Source organism: Arachis hypogaea, chromosome 20, assembly GCF_003086295.3.
Source record: "Arachis hypogaea cultivar Tifrunner chromosome 20, arahy.Tifrunner.gnm2.J5K5, whole genome shotgun sequence".
NCBI classification, from domain to species: domain Eukaryota; kingdom Viridiplantae; phylum Streptophyta; class Magnoliopsida; order Fabales; family Fabaceae; genus Arachis; species Arachis hypogaea.
The window spans coordinates 50,075,858-50,099,705 of record NC_092055.1 but is presented as its reverse complement, the minus strand read 5'-3'; the positions used below and the strand labels follow the sequence as shown (position 1 = coordinate 50,099,705).

The following is a 23,848-nucleotide window of genomic DNA, read 5'->3' as shown; positions in this document are numbered from 1 at the left end:
TGAATTGAAACACATTCTATCACCATATGATATTATATACAACAGTGTTCTTTCAATTTCATTACAAATAAAAACAATTGTACAACAAAGCACTCACATGGCACCATCAACATCACTGTTACTGTGTCCACAGACTCTAGGATCATCATTCTTTCTATTTGTGTCACCCTTGCCACCCCTTTCATGTAATGCTGATGCCACTTTAGCCCTTCTTTAATTTCAACAACAACAACATAAGCCATTGATGTTCAAGATCATTTGCTATAACTAAAATAGCTCCATTTTTATACAGTGTACATTTTTTTTTTTTTACACGGATAATGCTATGGTGCATTGTACATTTCAATGAGAAGTGAAAATTGCTCATTTTATAATAAAAAAAATTACCAAAAATAAAAAAATGATCATGTACAATGCACATATTCTCTACAAATTTAGTGAAAATCTTACTCTTCACCAAAGAAATGCTCTTTTTACACATGCAGTTTAAATTCTCCAACATCCTTCATGTAATTCAAATTAACTCCAATCTGAAAATTCAGTGGAAGACAAGTATGGAATGATCAAAAGTCAAAACATTTTAACCTAAGTACAGTTAGAAAAAAATATATATACCCAATGACTATAAGTAATTACTGCTCCATCTGATTCAAAATAACTGTCAATGTATCACTTTATCTCTAGAGAATAATCAAAAACAGGATTGCGTATCGAATGAGAAAATGATTAGTAAATGATTCAACAATCAGAATATCCAGAAGTGATGCTGACATGTTAGTTTTCCAGTTAGCTACGCACTCTTTGACGAATGAATGAATGAATGATGATGCAACCAGATAATTGGCTTTCATAACCCCACTTTTCCAAGAAGAGAAAGATGCAATCCTACAATGGATTTCTTATATATTATTACAGCATCCCTTAAAAGGAAAGTTACTGATATGAATGATAACTACAATAAGTGTGTGTCAATTGACTGAGATCAGATAAATGATACTCAAGACTTATCACCATAACGGCATAACAGTTAACACTGAGTTTTCTTGAAACCTTAAGTTGAACTGAAACGTCCAGAATATTAACTGAAAATAGGAAACAAAAAATCCAAACAAGAAGGGACAAAAGACTGTTATTGCCAAAATAAAGAGGCATGAGATTGATACTGCAACCAGAAATTTCAGGGAAGTTGCATTTTCTCAATAAGGAAAGAATTAAAAATAAAACTCTTCAGTGTGATTAAATGGTAATCTCAAATATCAGCTCTTTTTTTCAGATAAAAAAAAATGAAAAACTATATCTTAGTAACAAATAATATCAAGTTATCAACCTCAATTTACTGATAGCAGATTAGCAGTATTCTGAATTTAACAGATTGATTGTGAAAGTTGATGCATCTACACTCTTCGGACCCTGCCAAACAGGGCTGTAAAGAAGTGAATAACTGCCATAGTCCAAAAAATGGTTCCATGCCCATGAAAGACATTATAGTTTCATGTTAACGTTAGCGAAGAATAAATCCACACAAAAAAAAAAAATATCGTTAGCAAAGAAAAGCAAAATGTGAGAATAATTGTATGCTACAAAATCTTGTAGTATATGTTGCACATACTTATCTCATTAACCAGTAGGATCTCCAGTCTTCTACCTATGACGTTAAGTCGTTTCCATGAAACAATCACCTCTACAAGAATAGATGTTTTTAATAATTGAAACTTATGCCAAAGTTATCAAAGTTGACAACACATTTCAAAAACACAGAAAATGACTCAAACTGATATTGAATAATCCAACTGCCATGGGGTTAAATAGTCCATTTAATATGGTGAAATCAGCCATTGTCTAAGAAGTTATTAGCAGTAGCAGCAGATACTTTTGCTTGGGTCTAACTAAGACACCTATCATTGATGCAGAAGTTAAGTGTAGAGTTTTGAAGACTATGAACTGAAACCATATGGTAGTGGTACAGCACAAAGGGTGAGGGTTGATTTAGAAAAGTACTTGCATACTCTTTTAAGTACATTTAATTTAATGCAGGTTTTAGGGGCAACCGTAAGTCCATGGTCCCTCATTCTTGAAGTTTTATTTGGTGTTCTATGGTGTCTATGGTTATACAGCTATGGTGGCTATGAAGCTTTAGTAACACTTAAAAATGTAGCTAAAATCAAAGTCACATTTTTTTTACTATTTAGCAACACTTTTAATTTGAAAAAAAAAAAAATATGATTAAATTAAAGAATGTTACTTTTAAGTCCATCTAGTCTTTAGACGAGCAATTATTGGAGCCAACCTATGTGGCACAAAAGCTGCGTTTGTTTCTGACACAGGACAAGACAAGACAGTGAGAACAAGATAGAAAAGATAGAGACACAAAATTTTGTATTCTTATATTTTGTTTGGTAATAAACTAAAGCAAATTATGAAAATTCAATTTATTTTTATTTTTTTCAATAAAAAAATTTGGAAAAAAATATAATTATAAAAAATTAACAAGAATAATAAAAGAGAAAATAAAAAATAAGTTGTGTCTTTTGTTAGTATCTCTGTGCTTTTCCTGTCAAAATGAACACAAAATACACTAGTTCAGTGTCTCTGGACACAATGTCTCTTCTATGTCTCATCTGTCAAACATGATTTTGTGTCTTTGTATCCCTGTCTCAGTGTTCCGTCCCTTTAAACAAACACTGGCGTTACCAAGAACCGGTTGTCTAAATTTTATAGCCACCACCTTTTTATTTATCTTATAATGATTACTATACAAGGAAAACCAGTGGTTACTCTTTCTAGCACATATACTATATGTGCTCCAAAAATATACAAGAATATCTTGTTGATCCTCAATGCTAATGCATTTAACCTGGAGTTAAGACAAAAAGTCATCTGTCCCTTTTGAAATAATTTCACAATAAAAATGAATTCCGATTCACATGTCACTTTTGATAATGTGACCATAAAACAATCCTTTCTTTGGCCAAACATCAATTCAATCATGCTGACCTGCTATTCATTTACTTCCATGTTATTTTAGGAAAGCGATTCTCAGATTTAATAAAACATAAACACATGCATAACAAACCCTATGATTTGAATCACTTGATTTTTTTCATGGCGGTTTCAAATGCTGCACTTTACTATGTTTTTTTTCTTTAATTTCAAGATACATGTATTGGTAACAAAGAAATATAAATCAAACATTACCCGTATGGAATGCTAAATTAGTACATAATTAAGAAAAATTATAATCACTATCACAAAAGAAATGGTAAAACACTTACTTCTCTAATCTGAAATCTGTGATCTCTCTATGAATGGAAGCCCCCGCAAGTAGGTCCTAAATCCTAATTGCTATTGTTGTCACCGCTATTTATACCATCTTTTCTTTTCTTTTTTTTTTTTTTTTCCTTCTTCTAGGTGCAGAAGCCATTTTCAATTTTTCACCGCTTTCTTAAACGACGTCGTAATGCGCAATCCGGTACAGCAGAGAACAATTGCAGAGGTTTTTATTTTTTTTTCTTTTGGTCTTGGACTAGCCCATGATCCCTTCCCGAACCCGAACACCCAACCCACCCTGACCCAGAACCCGGTTTCCTATTCTAAGTTCCTAACAGAGATGTCACTAACTCAAGCTATCCCATGGCTGTCGAAGATACATCCCCTCCAATGCGGCAATGCAAATATCGTTGTTCTTCGGATCTGGACTTTAGTGAAAGAAGCAGTCTTGTAGAAAGATATATCAATAGCATCGACTAACCATCTATTAACAAAATATCGTCGACCGACAGAATATCACCATACCAACCAATCACCTATGATTTACATTAGTCATTTAATTAACTGTCTGCCTACCAAAAGACCTAAACGAACCTACCGACATCAACTAAACGATAACTCGACAACTTACCTTGCCTTCGACCAACACAAACACCTGAAATTACCACTAGCCAATGTCGGTGGAATGACATTGGTTGATCATCGACAACATTTTGCTACATAACTTAGTAAAATTTTGACAACTGTTAGATGATCTTGAATTATGGAAGTTGATTATTATCACCTGTCTAAAGACGTTTATGATTCGACTTTGGATGACTCTTTTAACTCACAAGTCTCAAGAGTTTTTGGCCTTGGTCTTCTTGGATCGTGGAGAGTTTTGAGTTTATTCTTAAACTATCTTTGTTAAGTATGAAGTGATATACATTTTGTTAGTTTGTTAAATCTAAATTTTTTATTTGTTATATTTTATTTGAATGGTTTGGATTTAAAAAGGCAATCAGGTTAACTATTTTTTTTTATAAATTTTAAATTTTTTTTGCAAATTTTGGATATTGGGCTAAAGTCCAAAACAAAAAATAGTATATGAATATTAAAAGCAACATATCGATACAAAAAAAAATTACTGCACTTTAGAATTAAAATAAATACTTCATAAAATATAAGTTGAAAATCCATGCACCAAATCCAAAAAAAAAGATATATTAGAATCTTAGAAAAAAATAATATTAAATACATATTATGCATACAATATTAAAATTTAAATAAATTTTATTTTGTATGAAACAAAATTATAATATTAAATATAAACATAATAATAAAGATTTTGTGTTATATAAATTTAATATATATATATAAAAGTTTTGTTTGAATAATCTTTGAAAAGTTTTCAAAAACCTTAAAGATTTTTATTAAGTGTAAGTTTTGGTTAGTTTAGAGTGTTAATAGGTTAGGAGAGTGTTTAATTCTGTTTTTATGCTTCTTTGAAAAAAAAAAATAGCATTCTCACGCATACGCGTGAGCCCTTCATTCTGGAGCCTAAAGGAAACGTGCCAGGATCGTGCCGCCATCGCACGGTCCTGACCGAGAGTTGTGCTGAAGGCGTGCGGGAACTGTGCGTCTAGCATAGATTCCTCCTATGCGTACGCATCAGTGCCCATTTCCCCTTCCACGCTTACGCGTCGCCCACGCGTACGCGTGGATGGAATTCATTAACCCCTGACGCGAGGAGCCCTAGCTCATTCACGTGACCCTTTCATCTTCTCCCCAATGTCTATCTGCCTCCCTCTCTTCCCCTCCTACCTCCATAACAACCATCATCCATCCTCTCCGACCACCATCCCTCAGTCCAGCGACTCCGCAACCCATCACCGACCACCCTTTCTCCTCCCTTTTCTTTGTTTTTTTCCTTTTCTCTCTTCCCCCCTTTCTCTACCCGTTTCACCTTCCTTTCTGGCCACTTTCGTCGCCGCCATCTCTGCCACCCACCACTATTATCCCTCTTCTCCTTTTCTCTATTCAGTTCACCACCTTCCCTGATTCTTCGAGCATTGTCTCAGAGCATGCCCTTGTTTCTGCTCAGTTCCCCTGGTGCTTCTACCACCACCGCGGACCGCCGTTTCTGCCACCTCTGGAGCAGCAGCTCTTCCCTCCTCCAGTTTTCCTGACCTTTTCCATTTTCATTTCTGTCTTCCTTCAGGTTCCAGTTTCATCCTGTTTTTCAATTCTGTTTTTCATATCTATTAATTAAATTCAGTTTTAATTTTAGTAGTTAGTTTCATTTCTATTGAATTAGTTAGTTCAGAATTGCATGTTTAGTTTTTCTTAGGTTTGAATTTTGATGTTTTTGTTGTCTGAATGGCTGTTTATGCTTGATTGTTTCATGTATGTGATGATATTGGTGATTTCCTTTTTCAATATATATATATATATATATTGTGTTGATGCTTTTGTTGCTGCTCATAATTGATTATTTACTTTAGTTTATATGAATTCGTATGCTGCTGCTTAAGTTGGAATTGTTTTGAATTCATATGGGCTGAGTTTGCTGCTTAATTGTATTTCGGGAACACTCAATTTACTGCTGGAATGCTGCCAAATTTTTCTAAATTTTTTGTGCTATTAATTTCCAATTTATGAATTGAATTTGGTACATTTTGACTTTGGTTTCATTTGGTTATTACCAAACTCAATTCATGAATTGGTCGGTTGGTGTTTCCGCTCTTTTTGGTTCCCTTATATTTGAATTAATGATTGACGGCATCAAGGAGCTATTTGACGGATTTCTGTGTGAATTAGGCCTTTGTCGGCCATTCGATTTTGAACCTCTTTTATGTTTTTCATTTTTCAAGTTAGGTCAGTAGTTTTTCTTTTTCATGGTTCTATTTCATTTTTAATTTTTCCTTAACCATTGAAGTTGTTTTCCTAAATTTTCAAAATTGGCCTAATCTTGTTCCTTTTTTATTGAGGTCCTTTCCAGTTGTAATTATTGGTGCATTTTTACTTTTGTAACCATTTTCAATAAACTCTTAGTTTTCAGTTTACTTTCGATTACATGAGTACATGTTTAATTCTTCCACACTAATTTTTGCACTTAAGTGATCAAACGTATTGATGATGACTTTCATTTCTCTTCGTGCTTATGCTGCATTACACTTTCATCATCAATGACTTGCACTGCATTTCATGAATGTGAGTATGTTTGTCTTTCAAAAATTTTAAAATTATCCTGATTAATATCATTAATTGTTATGCCTCTAACTTCTAACTTTCTTTTCTAACTTTTGGTTTAACTAACTTTCTAACTTCTCTTTTTAATTTTTCCTTTTCCAATCAACTCTTTTTAAATTCTTTTAAGGCATAACAATTTGTATTTCTTAACGGACAAGCATTCTAAATCTTATTGTGTTTAATTTCTTGGAATGCGATTTTTTATTGATTTTGAATTCTGTCTTCCGTCCATTCCAAGAAATTACATTTTATACACTTACCTCATGTTTTAGTTCTAACTCTTCTGTTTCTTATTTTCTGTCTGTTTGATTGTATACTGTTTGCTTTCCATTCTTCTGCTTTTATTTGATTTTCTATATCTTGTGAATTCTATTTTTCAGGATGGCTGACAGAGGAAAAGGCAAAGCTAAGGCCACCTCCAGTAAAAGGAAAAGGTCACAGCCATCCGCTGAGTTAGCGAATGTAGCTTTATCTACGTGGCAACTTATTGAGACGGAGAAGGCTGACCTAGCTACGCCTTCCTCCAACCCAGTTAAGTTTTCCAATCTATACTGTGAGCTCAAGAAGGCAATTCATTGTATGGATTTTTATTGGGATGCAATGCGCCAGGTTGTTGCTATTCGTCCTGATGTCCTTTGGGAGTATGGTCATTCTAAACCAACTCCCAAAGGCATCAAGTTTGATTATTTAACGCAGGAGGCTAAGGTGTGGCAGCAGATCCTGAATATTTATGTCATTCTCAGCATTCATGCTACAGAGGTTCAGGCCGATATGATTGTTCTGATATGGTGTGTCTTGGAGGGGAAGGAACTCTACCTTCCAAGACTCATAAGGTGAAACATGGCCCAGGCCCACGTCAGAGGCAACCTGCCGTTCCCCTGTTTGATCACACAGTTAGCTCACCAGGCTGAGGTACCCTGGGAGCAAGGAGATGAGACACCGACATTTCATGGTAAGAAAGAAAAAGTCATTCCCTATGGGAACTGGTTTGGTGATCATCCAGTAGCCCGATGCCGAGACCGAGCTGCACTTGCCGCAGCTACTGCACCGACTATTTCTTCAGCTGCAGCAGGACCTTCAGCAGCATCTTCAGCACCTTCTACACCAGCACCATCATCCACATCTCAGTCGATCTACCATCTAGTGCAGCGTCTCTTTGAGTGCATGGATCAGATAGAACGTCGCAACAAGAACCGTTATCAGCACTTGAGGCGGATTGTGACTTCCGACGGCGCTGATATCCCCTTTGAGCCCGACACTCCATCCGACCAGTCCGAGGAGGAGGAGGAGGCTCAGCCAGAGGAGGCTCAGCAGCAGGAGGCTGAGCTAGAGGAGACCCATCATGAGGCCCCTGTATAGACACAGGCCCCTACCGAGTCGCAGACCTCTATGGAGCCAGAGCCAGAGCCACAGCCTCAGCAGACAGAGCCAGAGACACATCCACCCATAGGCGATGGTGGAGATGCAGGCGTTGACCCCTCTCATTCGACTTGATCTGAGGAGCATCGAGGATGATGCTGTCGTTTAAGTGTGGGGAGGTTGCCGATATCGGCAGAGTTTATATTTTGGTGAACCATTCCAGATACTTCTGCTTTTAGTTTTATCTACACTTTTTAGTTTGATAGTATATATATATATATATATATATATATATATATATATATATATATATATATATATATATATATATATAGTTATTTTGCTTTATTAGTTGTGACTGAAAAAAATACGCATAATTGAGCTTAATCTATTCCGTTGCATATGAGAAATTGATTTGGTTGAAAATGGGAAATAAACTAAGGATTTTTAACTTTTCACAATCACACTGTAGCATTTAGTTAGTATATAATAAATGTTAGTCAATTTGATGAAATTTTCAAGAAATTCTTTTCTGTTAAAAAGGGCATTAAGATTCAAATTGATTGAGTTAAGACTTTTTTGAGACTTGCATGATATATATATATAGTTTGGAATATGATTTTTAAGCTAAGAACACACAACCTGTGAGTTTTTTTAGCCTAATTGCATGGTTACATTATTTAACCATGATTTTGATTCTTGTGTATTTTCTTCTCTATGATTGCAATCTTTAGTTTGTTCCATTCTATATGTCCATTATTTAATGTATATTAATGCATTTATATGATTGAGGCCATCATTTGATTATAGTTCACTTGAACCAAATAGCCTACCATTTCATTTACCTTTGTTTGCCACTTGAGCCTATTCAACCCCCTTTTGTTCTTTATATTACCACATCACTGGCCTTAAGCGGAAAAATAACTAATTGTCCTATTTGAATCTTTGGTTAGCTTAAATAGTGAGTGTATGTGTTAATTAAGTATGGAGAAATGTGGAAACTTTGGTTGATGAGAATGTGTTTTATTTTTATTGAGAAATATTAAGAATTTGGGTGTATACTCATGTGAAAGTATAAAAACCATATGCATTGATGTCCTTTGTATATATTATGCTTTCATATATATAAAAAAAAGAAAATAGAAAAAGAAAAAAACAATAAAAAGAGGACGAAATTATCCCAATGTGAAATTTAATAAAAAATCAATGCATATGTAATTAAATTAAATGTGATACATGAGTGTGTGTGTATAGATATAAAAGTGAGACTTTGGGTAGCTAAGTTTGATGTTAGAATTGTATAAAATGTGTATGTATTAGGTAAGAACTTAGGTTAGTCAAAGATTCAAATGATAGCTCACTTGGCCATACATATATCCTCACCCTTACCTTAGCCCCATTACAACCTTGAAAATCCCTCATGATATTTGCATATGTACACTAAATATTGGTCGATTGGTTAGATGAAGAACAAACTTTTAGAAAGCATGATTAGAGGAGATTTGAGCGGATTAACCCTAAACACTTGAGCGACTAGAGTGCATATACACATCCAGTGAGGGTTCAATTGCTCAATTCCATATTTTCATATTTGATCACTGCTTATCTTGCAAGTTTGTGAAATCTTTTGAATAACTCAATTCAATTGTGAATGTATTTTGATATGATTGATTTAGCCCTTGATTGTGCATATATGATTTCTTGGAAATTTGACTCACTTTGACCACATATATGCTTATATATATATAGATAGATAGTAATTAGAATAGCTAGATGCATGTAGGTAGCTTGCATTTAGATAGTTTGCATTGAATAAATTGATTACCCCTTTTGTCTTTCTTGAATTTAGCATGAGGACATGCTAATGTTTAAGTGTGGGGAGGTTGATAAACCATAATTTTATGGTTTATTTTGTATTGTATTTGGTGGATTTTGTTAACTTTTCTCCCATTTATTCAACAAAATAGCATGGTTTTATGAATTTCTCCAAATTGTGCTTAATGGTTAAAAACATGCTTTTTAGGCCCTTAATTAGTTAAATTTAATTCACTTTGATTCCACTCGATGCCTTGATATGTTTGTTAGTGATTTCAGGGTTAAGAGGCAAGGAATGGATCAAAGGAGTAAAGAGAAAAGCATGCAAGATGGAGAATTCATGGAAAATAAAGATTTGGAAGATTCAAGGTGACGTGTACGCGTGAAGAAGAAACTCATCAAGGTGACGCGTACGCGTGACAAGCGGCACGTGACCTCATTAAAGGCAACACGCTGGGGGCAATTTCTGAGCTAACTGAGGCCTAAATCCAACTCAATTCTGAAACATTTGAGGCAAATTCAAGAAGGAACAAGGAGAGAGTAATGAGGATAGTTTAGAAACATGCTTTAGGTCATATTCTAGAGAGAGAAGCTGCATCTTCTCTCTAGAATTAGGGTAGATTCTTCTTAGATTTAGGTTTAATTCTTGTTTTCATTTACTTTTTCGTGTAATTTATTGTTCTTGCATCTTGTTCTACTTGTCATTTTCTTTATCTTGTTGCCTTTATGTTCATGATACTTTGTTAATTTTGATTTCCATTAATGCAATTTGTGTTTTCATGTTATTATTGCTTTCTTTAATTGTTATTATTATTTTCTTGTATTGGGTAGTTGTAGATTTATATTTCTTGCAATTTTAACATGCTTTTCTTTTAGTGCCTTCCAAGTGTTTGATAAAATGCTTGGTTGGATTTTGGAATAGATTTTCGTACTCTTGACTTGTGATTGAGGACTTAGGATCCTTGAGATCATTGATGCTCAGTTTCGTTGGCGATTTAGGGTTGTTAGTGGTTTTTGGACTAACTATGTCCACTTGACTTAATCCTCCGATGTTAGAGGGCAACTAAGTGGAATTAATCCTTTGTAATCACCATGTTGTGGTCAATGATCCAAGATAGGAACCCTTGATTCCTGGTCCTTGTCAAGACCCATTTTAGTTTCTAGTTTTACTTTCTTGCAATTTATCTTTTCTTGTTAATCAAACCCAAAAACCCTCAAAAGATACAATTATAACCAATAATATGCATACTTCCCTGCAATTTCTTTGAGAGACGATCCAAGATTTGAATACTTCGGTTTATTTTTATTGGGGTTTGTACTTGTGACAAACAAAATTAAACTTTTATTGAGGGTTATTTGTTGGTTTGGAACTATACTTGCAGCGAAATTATCTTTGTAAAATTCCTAAACCGACAATAATCCTTCATCGCTAATCTACTAAAACAAAAATTCAAACTAACTATCTAATGGAGATGGTGGTAAATGATGAATGGTGGTGGTAGATGATGGTTAAAGGAGGGAAATAAGAGAGGAGAAGAGAAAAGAAGGAAAGAAATGGAAAGAAGAGAAGAAGAGAAGAGTTTGTGAAATACGCGTGGGTCACACGTAGGTGTGACATAGGAGAATGGGGCACGATGCGTACGCGTCTAGTAGGGGTAGGCGTGACAAGGAGAAAAACAAAGGTGACGCTTACGCATGGATCACGATTAGCCCTTACGCCTACGCGTGACTGACGATTTTACTTTTCTTGTTAATTTACTATACTTTTCTTTTATGCCTTCCAAGTTTTGATAAAATGCTTGGTTGGGTTTTAGTGTAGAACTTTGTACTCTTGGCTTGGGTTGAGTAATTGGAGACTCTTGAGGATTTCTAGTTAGCTTGAATTCCTAATCTTTGATCTTGTGGATTAGAGTCAATTTTGCTCACTTGACTTTCCTTCAATTATTAGAGGTTGACTAAGTGAGAGCAAAAGACAATTACCATCTTAATTGAGGATGATAATGAGGATAAGACTTCTAATTCTCACCCCTTGCCAAGACATATCTTAGTTGTTAGCTTTACTTTCTTGCCATTTACATTTCTTGTCCATCAATCTAAAAACCCCAAAATACCTTGTAACCAATAATGTGCACACTTTCCTGCAATTCCCTGAGAGACGATCTGAGATTTAAATACTCTCGATTTTTATTGGGTTTGACTTAAGTGACAAATAAATTAAACTTTGATTGAGGATTGTTTGTTGGTTTGCATACTTGTTTTCATTTGCAACATTCGTATATTTTAGTTACTAATTTTTAATTATTTTCTAATAAAATTTTTGTAGGAAAAAAAGGCATCCAAAGCTGCCTTGAACTCGTCACCTAAAGGTCACAACTCAAGTGAAAATTTATGTTCTGGGTGAAAGAGGGGCAGACTAAAGGGATCCAATGGACCTAGAATACTATCATCTGAAATTGGCTGTGTACTAATGCGTGAGCATCTTATACCATTTTTTTAGTTATTTTTATATTGTTTCTAATTAGATTTTATTTATTTTTACTTGATTTTAGTGCAAAAATCACCTTTGGATGCTACTTTGAGTTTTTCTTGTGTTTTTATGGTTTTAGGTGAAATTCAGAGCAGTTTGGAAAAGCTTAAAGCAAGAAAGGAAAATGCTGGCAGCATCCTCCATGGGCGCTGAATGCCCACCTGGTGTTTAACACCAGCAGGGGGGCACAAACCAGAAGCACGCTTCCCTCAACTAGCGTTCAATGCCCATTCCTGAAGTTGAACGCCAGCAGCAGCCCGTTTCACACCTCTTTGGGCCTCCAAGTGGATTTAGCACTTCTTAGTTTTATTTTATTTTTTTTTGTAATATTTATTTACAAATAATATATTTTAGGTTTAGCATTTATTATTAGGTTAGTATTTAAAGGAAAAGGTCACTTAGGTTTAGGATCTTCTTCCTTTCGCACTTTTCAGAACCCTGTTTTCTCTGTAAGTTATGAGCAACTAAACCTCCTGGTTAAGCTTAGGAGCTCTGTTTATTTTTTATGGATTAAGATTATTATTATTATTCTATTTTAATATATGTTTGATTCAATTCTAAGGTGTTGTTTTTGTTCTTAATCTTATGATACTGGTGATGAGTGGATATTTTATACGCTTTTTGATACTATTTTCTTAGTGTTTTCAGTATATTTTGTTAAGTTTTATTTTGTTTTAGTAGGTTTTATTGCAAAATTCACTTTTTGGATACTACTTTGAGATTTTGTGTTTTTCCTATGGTTTAGGTGAATTTTGGATGAATTCGGTAAGTTTTGGCCAAGTCTGATTCTGAGGCAAGGAAAGCATAGCAGATGCTATCAGATTCTGACCTCCGTAGATTCAAACGAGCATTTCTGGAGCTACAGAGGTCGAAAATACGTGCACTTAATGGCGTTGAAAAGCTAACTTCTAGGACTTTTTATCAATATATAATGGTCTATACTTTTCTTTTGATTGGACAGCCTAAAACGGGCATTGAACGCCCAAACTACCCCTCTTTCTGGCATTCAACGCCCCAAGAGGACAGGACCCAGTGTTGAACGCCCAAAACTGGCATCCAATGCCATAAAGGGAGCAAGGCAGCACACTCACACCCCCTAGTGGGCGTTCAACACCCACTAACTTAAGTTGGACGCCAAGCTCAACCCAAACACTCACCAAGTGGGCCCAAAAGTAGATTTTTGCACCTTTTAGCTTAGTTTCTTTCATTATTGTAATTTTTAATTATTATTAAATTCTTTTTAAGTCTAGTCATTAGTATAAATAAGGGAAGATCACCATTATTTAGGATCTTCTCCACCACATTCGAACTTTACATATTATTCTCTGTACAGTATGAGCAACTAAACCTCCTAGGGGGCTCTGCTGATTCCTATGGATTAATGCAATTACTTTTCTACTTCAATCTATGTTTGATTCTATTCTATAATGCATTGTGGTTATTCATCCTTATGAATCTCGATTCTACATGAGTTCTTTACGGGTCCTGACCCAGATAGGATTGAACTACAGCTTGAGAATGCATCACGGGTTCCAACAAGTTATCTGGGCTAATTGGGGTATGTGACGTAAAACCTCGTCAGTCAGGGGTAATTGAGGTTCCTGTGGCTCTAAGCGCTAATCATAAGAGCATCATTCTCTGATCCCGAAGATCCGACCTTGTCTATGGTATTTTGAGTAGGATCATCAAGAGATTGAATTGCGTTCGCTTCACCCTCTCCCAGATTGATCTAGTCCGTTCAAATGTTTGGTTTGGACCTGAGGAGATTAATGACCACGACCAATGGCTTAATCACTTACGGCCTTGCCATTGAAGGAATCACTCATCATTGGAGTAGTGAGCATGATGTGTTAATCCAGAAGAAGAAGTATCTCCGAAGCCTTAACTAATCTATCATTATTGTCTTTACATTAACTCTTTATTGCTTTTGTTATTGCTTGTTTATGCGCCTACAACAAATAACAACTATCCTTCTATTCGCCTGACTAAGATCTACAGGATAACCACAACTTGCTCAATCCAGCAATCCTCGTGGGATTCGACCCTCACTCACCTGAGGTATTACTTGGACGACCCGGTGCACTTGCCGGTTCAGTTGTGCGAGTCACAAAATCACGCACCAACTGGGTAGAACGAGAGTATGACCCTTTCTCTACATGAATTTTTGTGATTCTCAGGAGAGTTATTTCGCTTGAACTACAGCTTGAGAACATGCCTCCTAGACGGCTAATCACACAACCTAATGGGGATAAGCAACATCTATTCAGCCATGATTGGGGTGATTAGGGCCTTTGTGGTATAAACTAGCTTTCTGAACTTTACCCTCTAATCCGAATGAATAACCACGGGAGTGGCATTTGATGAGGATCAGAGGAGATTAAATCACTAACGGATTAGGGTTTAATCACTTACAGTTTGTCATAGAATGAATCATTTATTATTAAAATAGTTAGTTAAAAGTTTTAATCCGGAAAGATAAATATCTTCGAGACCTTAACAGTTGTCTTATATTGATTTTACACCAAATTCTTATTGCTTTCTTTGTTATCTTGTTTTAAGTGTTACAACAACAACAACTTTCTTTTACTGTTTGCCTGACTAAGTCCAACAGGATAACTATTGCTTTCTCAGTCCGACAATCCTCGTGTGATCAACACTCACTCACCAGAGGTATTACTTGGATGACCTGGTGCACTTGCCAGTTAAGTTATTAGAGTTCTAATTTTGCGCACCAAGTTTTTGGTGCCGTTTTCGGGGATTGTTTGTGACTGACAACTACTGGTTGTCTTGTTGCTTAGATTAGGTATTTTTATTTGTTTTTGTTTATTTATTTCTCTTTTTAATTTTCAATTTATATTTTGTTTATTTTTCTTAATTCTCAATTTTTATCTTATTTATCTTTTTCTTTATTTTCGAATTTTGTTCAAGTTATTTTATTTTCAATTAATTTCAGATTTTAAGTTTGGTGTCCCTTTAGGTTTTGTCTTTTCTTTTCGAAAATTTTTTATTTATTTTAATTTATTTTCGAAAATATTTTTAGGTTATTTGTTCATCTTTTTTTTTTTTGAATTTTTTAGTTAATTGCTTACTTTATTTTATTTTATTTCTTTTTAGGATATCTCACTAGGAGTTCTCTATACTCTGACATAGAGACTCCCACTTTTTCTTTATTTTTTGTTGTTTATGAGTAGGAACAGGGACAAAGAACCCCTTCTCGAGTTTGATTATGAACCTGAAAGAACCTTGAGGCGGCGTTTGCAACAAGCTAAAGCTTACAAAGCTGGAGAAAATCTCAAGAAAACTTTTAAGAAGAAAGCTGAAGAGACCACTATGGCAGCTATTGGAGGGAATCCGAATGCTGAAGAGCAAGCAAGGAAGGTGCTTGGCTCATGCACTGCATCCACACTTGACTTAACACAGTATATCTGTACCTGCCATTGGCGCCAATAATTTCGAGCTTAAGCCTCAATTGGTTACTCTGGTGCAACAGAACTATCAGTTTTATAGACTCTCGCAGGAAGACCTCAACCTCTCTCAGACAAAGGAGGTACTAGCATGCAGAGCTCAGTGCTTAAGCCTTCTCACTCGGTGAAAAGCCATACAGTGCCCCTTGACATCAAACCTAAGTTTGGTGTTGGGCATTCACCATCCACCATTGATAAAGGAGGCCCTAAGAAGAAAGAACCCAAAGCCTGGAGGAACAAAAACATTTCTACTGAAGACTTCTCACCTGGCGTGAGAGTAGTCTTCAAAAGAAGTCCAGTCATAACACACACTGTGAACCGGATCCTGTCTCTAGAGCATGTTGAGTTAATTCATGAGAGCACAGGAAGGAAGTTCACAATAAGGGGTGAAGATCTGATCCCCTATGAACCTTCGTAGAGGAGCTATCTGCCAAGCTAATGACGGTAAAATAACGCTTGTTGGGAGACAACCCAACGATTAGTATCCTATAGTTTAGTTTGTTTTTTTCCAGTTTGACTTTAGTTGTTTTAGTTGATTTTATAGTATTTCATTCTATAGTGTTTTTCATAGTTTTCTACTTTTTTCTAACATTTGTGATCATGTATAGCACTTAGACCAGGAACAGGAAAGCGTAGGAGGAGAAACAGCACACCCTGGAGGAGACCCCCTGGTGGCGCCAAACGCCAACTTGGCATTCAGTGCCCAAGGGGGAGTAAGGAGTTGGACGTTTAACATCTAGGCAGGAGCATTTGAAGGCCAATGTTTGGTCTCCCTAGGGCATTTAATGCCCATTCCTGGCATTAAATACCAGAAAAAAGAAAAAAAGAAAAAAAGGGAGATCCCCCTGCTGGCGCCAAATGCCAGCCCGGCGTCCAGCGCCAGGGGGGAGGCAACATGCTGAATTTGAATTTAAAGCTTCTTTGGCCAATGGATAAAAACCCAACAACTAACCACTTCACCACTTACTCACTCTTATCTATTCTCTCTCTTCTTACACCCACCTTTTGGTGCGGAATTTATAGTCCACAAACTAATCGGTAAGTGTATCGGGTCGTACCAAGTAATACCTCAGGTGAGTGAGGGTCGATCCCACGAAGATTAATGGATCAAGAAATAATAGTCGACTGATTATTCTAGTTAGACAATCAAAATTTAGGGTTTTAATAGCAAATAACATAAAAACAGATAATTAAATAAAAATAAACTAAAATTGGTTAAGAAAATAATATGATGAAAATAGTTAAGGTGTCAGAGATATTTAAATTTTTGGATTAATATTCAATGTTAACTACCTTGACCATGCAAAGATTATGTTCAATGGAAAACTATATGTGACTAAACCCTAATTCCTTAGACCTTTTTAGTCTCCTCTATCCTTCATCAATTACGAATTATTTGGTCATTTGATTCCGATTAGAGGGTTAAGATCAAAACTAGTTTATGAGCCACATAAACCCTAGATACCCAAAAATAAGACGATTATATGTCACGTATCGTGTTAAGTCCAGATAAATAGAGAGTTGTGAGGAATTGATTTCAAGATGTAATTCTAATGATATAACTTTTTCAAGATTCAAATAGAATTCAAGTTAAATTAGAGTTATTTCCCAATAATCACTAATTCTTAAGATGAAGAGTGAAACCAATTCTTAAACAATAATCAAAACATTGATCAAGATTAGAAGAACAAATAATTATTAATCCATCAAAGTAAATAGAGCTCCTAACCTTAACAATGGAGGCTCAGTTCCTCATGGAGAAAATAAACCCTAGTAGAGAAAAGTATAAAAGTGTTGAATCAAAATTAGGAGAGTAGGAGAGGAAGAAGAAGAGAAACCCTAGGTCAAGATCTTTTCTCCTTTTATATCTAATCCTAATTAATGTAAAATATCTTTTCTAAAACTAAATAATATCTTTTTCTATTTCTAATTAAAATAAAATAAGACTACATAAATAAATAATGAAATATTCTCGTGCTTCTCTTCATCAAGTGGGGATCATTGACTTTGGTTTGCTTGGCGCCTAACTTGGAAAATTCCAAGTTAGGCATGGCTGTGGCAGAATGAATTTGAGCCCTTTTTCTTTCATATGACGCCTAACTTAGGAAATTCCAAGTTAGGCGCCACTTTGGCCGTAAAAAATGGAGAAAAAGGATATACTATCATATATCATTGGAAAGCTCTGAAAGTTGATTTTCTAATTCCGTTAAAACCGAGTCCATTGAACCTCTGTAGCTCAAGTTATGCGCGTTGGAGTGTGAAGAGGTCATGGTTGTCAGCATCTATGAATTCTCTTTGCACTTGTCTTTAATTCTTAGTTCCTCCTTGTTCTTTTGCTTTTTTTCTTAACAATTCCCTACAAGAATCATGAAATCAAAAGGATCAAAGAAATATCCAATTTGAGCACCAAAACTCTTCATAATTAAGTATTATGCATTTATTTCTTATATGAAAAAGCATAGAAAAACACAACATGATACGCAAGCATCACAACACCAAACTTAAACTTTGCTTGTCCTCAAGCAAACAAAGAATCATGCAATATAAAGTGGCAATCCAAGGTGAGAAGAGTAGTAATTTTAATGTTCATGGTTGGCTAGTTTACTATCCATTCAACATTCACAAAAGAATTTCAAATGATTGATGATTTTATCTTGATCACTGACAAACGGATTTTTTGCTAGTAAAGAATTCACAAATAAGTTATCGTTGCTAGTATAGTTTCTAAACCAACAAAGAATCCTGTCGTACAAAAAATTGTTTGTCACTAAAGCAAACCCAATAAAAATAAACCGAAGTATTTAAATCTCGGGTCGTCTCTCAAGGAATTGCAGGGAGGTGTACTTATAATTGGTTATGAAATTGTATCTTTTTGGGTTTTTTGAAATAAGGAACAAGGAAATAAAATGGCAAGAAATTAAACTAATAACTAAGAAAAGACTCTTGGCAAGGTATGAAAACTGGACGCCCTATCCTAGTTATCCTTATCAATTGTGATGAGAATTGTCTATTGCTACCACTAGTTATCCTCTAACTATGAAGGAAAGTCAAGTGGATAAAACAATATGAATCCTCAAGTCCTAGTTAACTCCCAAGGAAAGACTAGAGTTAGTGAAATTCAACTCAATTAGCAACTCTCAATTATCAATCAACAAAGGAGTTTGATAACTCAAGTGTCTCCAATTAATCAATTCAAGCTAAGAATGTAAAAAGCTAAATTAAAATCATAAATATGAAATACCTCAAATTGCATCAAATAAAGAAATCAAATCTAACATGGAGTTCATAAACCAAATTGGAAAAGAAGAGAATCAACAAGGGAAATAAATAAACTAGAATGCTAGAACAATTAAAAGTAGAAGAGAAACTAAATTAAAGGAACATTGAACCTGGAATTGAGAAGAAATAAAGCTAAAACTAAGAGAAATCCTAAAACCTAGAGAGAGGGGAGAGCCTCTCTCTCTAGAAAAACTACATCTAAAACCTAAAATTATGTGAATGAATGTATGAATGAATTAATGATTCAATGTGTGTTGAGTCTCTGCTTGTCCCCTGGCTTTAGTCTGCGTTTCTGGGCCAAAAACTGGGTCCAAACTCAGCCCAAAATTGCCGCCAGCGTTTTCTGCAATTTCTGCAGGTAGTGCATATCACACGTACGCGTAGGTCACGCGTGCGTGTCGTTTGGCGATATTCCTTGTCACGCATACGTGTCGCTGATCATCTTTGCGTATCACGCGTGGTGCACGAAATTGTGATTTCAACGGCGCCAAAAACTTGGTACGCACAATTGTAATCTCAACTCCTTTTCACAACTCCACACAACTAACCAGCAAGTGCACTGGGTCGTCCAAGTAATAAACCTTACGTGAGTAAGGGTCGATCCCACGGAGATTGTTGGCTTGAAGCAAGCTATGGTCATCTTGTAAATCTCAATCAGGCAGATTCAAATGGTTATGGGATTTTGATAATTAGAATATAATTAAAACAGAAAATAAGATAGAAATACTTATGTAATTCATTGGTGAGAATTTCAGATAAGCGTGTGGAGATGCTTTGCTCCTTCTGAATTTCTGCTTTCCTACTGTCTTTATTCAATCATTCATACTCCTTTCCATGGCAAGCTTTATATTGGGGGATCACCGTTGTCAATGGCTACCGCCCGTCCTCTCAGTGAAAATGGTCCAAATGCACTATCACCGCACGGCTAATCATCTGTTGATTCTCGATCATGTTGGAATAGGATCCATTGATCCTTTTGCGTCTGTCACTACGCCCAATACTCGCGAGTTTGAAGCTCGTTACAGTCATCCCTTTCCAGATCCTACACGGAATACCACAGACAAGGTTTAGACTTTCCGGATCTCAGGAACAGCCGCCAATAATTCTAGCCTATACCACGAAGACTCCAATCTTTCGGAATGGAGGCTAAGAGATACACTCTCAAGCTATTGCAGATAGAACGGAAGTAGTTGTCAGGCATGCGTTCATAGGTGAGAATGATGATGAGTGTCACGGATCATCACATTCATCAGGTTGAACTGCGAGTGAATATCTTAGATTAAGAATAAGCTTGAATTGAATAGAAAAACAATAGTACTTCGCATTAATTCATGAGGAACAGCAGAGCTCCACACCTTAATCTATGGGGTGTAGAAACTCCACCGTTGAAAATACATAAGTGATGATAGTGTTCATTGACTTCGGCCCCAGAGGGGGAACCAGAATGACCAGGACCTCCAATACAATAGTAAAAAGTCCTATTTATACTAAACTAGTTACTAGGGTTTACAGAGATAAGTAAATGATGCAGAAATCCACTTCCGGGGCCCACTTGGTGTGTGCTTGGGCTGAGCATTGAGCTTTACACGTGTAGAGACTTCTCTTGGAGTTAAACGCTAGGTTGCAGCCTGTTTGTGGCGTTTAACTCTGGTTTGTAACCTGTTTCTGGTGTTTAACTTCAGAATAGGGCAGGAAGTTGGTGTTTGAACGCCAGTTTGCATCATCAAAACTCAGGCAAAGTATGAACTATTATATATTTCTGGAAAGCTCTGGATGTCTACTTTTCACCGCATTTGAGAGCGTGCCAATTGGACTTTTGTAGCTCCATAAAATCCATTTCGAGTGCAGGGAGGTCAGAATCCAACAGCATCTGTAGTCCTTTTTCAGCCTCTGAATAAGATTTTTGCTCAGGTCCCTCAATTTCAGCCAGAAAATACCTGAAATCATAAAAAAACACACAAACTCATAGTAAAGTCCAGAAATGTGAATTTTGCTTGAAAACTAATAAAAACATAGTAAAAACTAACTAAATCATACTAAAAATTATGTGAAAACAATGCCAAAAAGCGTATAAATTATCCGCTCATCACAACACCAAACTTAAATTGTTGCTTATCCCCAAGCAACTGAAAATCAAATAGGATAAAAAGAAGAGAATATACTATAAATTCCAAAATATCAATGAAACTTAGCTCCAATTAGATGAGCGGGACTAGTAGCTTTTTGCCTCTGAACAGTTTTGGCATCTCACTTTATCCTTTGAAGTTCAGAATGATTGGCATCTATAGGAACTCAGAATTCAGATAGTGTTATTGATTCTCCTAGTTCAGTATGTTGATTCTTAAACACAGCTACTTTATGAGTCTTGGTCGTGGCCCTAAGCACTTTGTTTTCCAGTGTTACCACCGGATACATAAATGCCACGGACACATAACTGGGTAAACCTTTTCAGATTGTGACTCAGCTTTGCTAGAGTCCCCAATTAGAGGTGTCCAGGGTTCTTAAGCACACTCTTTTTGCTTTGGATCACGACTTTAACCGCTCAGTCTCAAGCTCTTTACTTGACACCTTCACGCCACAAGCACATGGTTAGTGACAGCTTGGCTTAGTCGCTTAGGCCATGATTTTATTCCTTTGGTCCCTCCTATCCATTAATGCTCAAAGCCTTGGATCCTTTTTATTACCCTTGCCTTTTGGTTTTAAGGGCTATTGGCTTTTTGCTCTTGGCCATTTGGTTTAAAGAGCTATTGGCTTTTTCTGCTTGCTTTTTCTTTTTCTTTCTTTTTCTTTTATTTTTGCCATTTTTTTGCAAGCCTTGTTTTTCACTGCTTTTTCTTGCTTCAAGAATCATTTTTATGATTTTTCAGATTATCAAATAACATTTCTCCTTTTTCATCATTCTTTCAAGAGCCAACAATTTTAACATTCATAAACAACAAATTCAAAAATATGCACTCACTACAAGAATTTGACAAATTAGCGACGAAATTTTGCGAGAAATATGTTTTGTCACTAATCCGTCACTAACTTGCGAGGAATTAGTGAGGCACTAACGACAAAATTAATGAGCGGTTATAAAATACCCGAACTTGAGAAAAGCGACTGATTAGCGAGAGATTTACGAGTAAGTTTGTTTCTCGCAGATTGATTTTTGTGGCTAAAAAAATGCGGGAAAAATTTCCTCACTAATTTGTCACAAATTAATTAGGGAGTGACAATGTTCTAGCAAATCAGTCACTTAGGGGTTCAATCGAATAAAAGTAAAGTAACGAGTGATATTATTGTCACTATTCCGTCGCAAGTATTTGATATACAATTAGTGAGAAACAATTCACACACTAGTTCGTCGCTAAATAAACTTTGTGCGAAATGGCTAATTAGTGAGGAACAACGTTCCTAACTAATCCGTCACGAAGAATTGAAATGCATTTTGCGATGGATAATTTCCTAGCTAATTTGTCACCAAAGTTTTTATTTTTTAGCGAGCAACTAGTTTCTCGCTAATTTGTCGCATAATATTGTAAAATTCAAAATAAGAGTAGCGACAGAAAATAGTCGTTGCTAACTCGTCGCAACAGATAAATCATTTAGCTAAGGAACTGTTCCTCGCTAATTAGTCGCTAAAGTGGAAATACAGATATTGAGCGCCTAGGACCTAAGTAGTGAGAAATTTGCGACCGTTTAACAACTGATACAGTTTGTTCGCTGATTTCAAGTTGCTGATTAGCGGGCGAAATACATTTTTCGCTAAGTTGTCGCAAGTTTAATTTAGCGATCGACTTGACAACTGCAATCTTGTCGCAAAGTAAAAGCTATATCCTACCTATTTTATAGCAAATTACTCGCTAATCTCGTTGGAAATCCGTCGCAGAGTTATAACAAATCCAAAACTGATCAAGAAAATTTTATAAGTACCCGGTCGCAATTGAGTCACTAATCAAAAGCTTATTTAGTGAGGAATTAGCGACCGTTTAACAACTGATATACTTTTCTCGCTTATTTCATGTTGTTACTAATTTGTTAGAAAAATATTAGTCCCATGTTGCTTCTAATCACTAACCACTATATACATCCATGGAAAATTCATGAAAAAAATCATTAAAAAATAATACAAATTATTTTAATTTATTTATTTTAATATAAAATCATTGATATTTGCATAAATATTTTCGTATTTTTCTTAAAAAAATCTTATCTACCATATAAAATATTTTTTAAAATTTAAATTCTTTTTTAAAAAAATCAAAATGAAAATTTGAAAACAAAATAAAAAAAAAGTAACTCAAAAAACAAAAAAGCATTTAATTTCAAAAATTTAAAATGTACCTATAAGAACTTTTTTTTATTATTTCAAATAAAAAATTGCGTATAAGCATTATTTCTAATGCTTTAAATCAAAATTTGAAAATTCTATTATCGTTACATGAAAAAACTAAAATGAGCCCTATTATATATACTATATATGAGATTTGAGATTGAGAATTTGAGATCTTGTTATACATTGATGCAAGACGTAATCAATACTTATGCATACATACAAACATATATATATATAATACTAACAAACTTGATTTACACATATAATCAAACTTTACAAATAACATATTCAAATTTATAATCATATCACACATATACAAATGTACACTTGCTATCATAATTGTAAAAACCGAACCGGATCGGCAGGTTCGACAAAAAAACCGGTGAACCGGACCCTAATCCAGTTTGGTTTACTCCTTGAACCGTTTAAGGAAGAAAACCAGTATGATCCGGTAAGAATCGGATCAAACTGGCAAGAACTGGTGCAAACCGGTCTAACTGAACCGGTCTGCGTGAAAAATTTTTTAAAAATATTTCCACCAGGTCTCGAACCAAGAACCTTGGAGCAAAGGTAACCTCCACTTGCCAC

General features: G+C 35.4%; 1 long non-coding RNA gene across 4 annotated transcripts; it reads right to left on the bottom strand.

Annotated features, from left to right (window-relative positions):
• On the bottom strand, positions 1 to 4,182 carry LOC112784720 (uncharacterized). Of its 4 annotated transcripts, none has more exons than XR_011878872.1 (3): positions 3,273 to 4,167; positions 1,610 to 1,681; positions 1 to 1,441 (listed from the first exon to the last, which is right to left on the bottom strand). It is a non-coding gene; the product is annotated as an uncharacterized lncRNA (long non-coding RNA). The 4 variants fall into 4 exon arrangements; XR_011878871.1 differs by having other exon boundaries at positions 1 to 1,423; positions 3,273 to 4,165; XR_011878870.1 differs by having other exon boundaries at positions 1 to 1,082; positions 1,328 to 1,681; positions 3,273 to 4,163.
• Between the last annotated feature and the right edge of the window lie 19,666 nt (positions 4,183 to 23,848).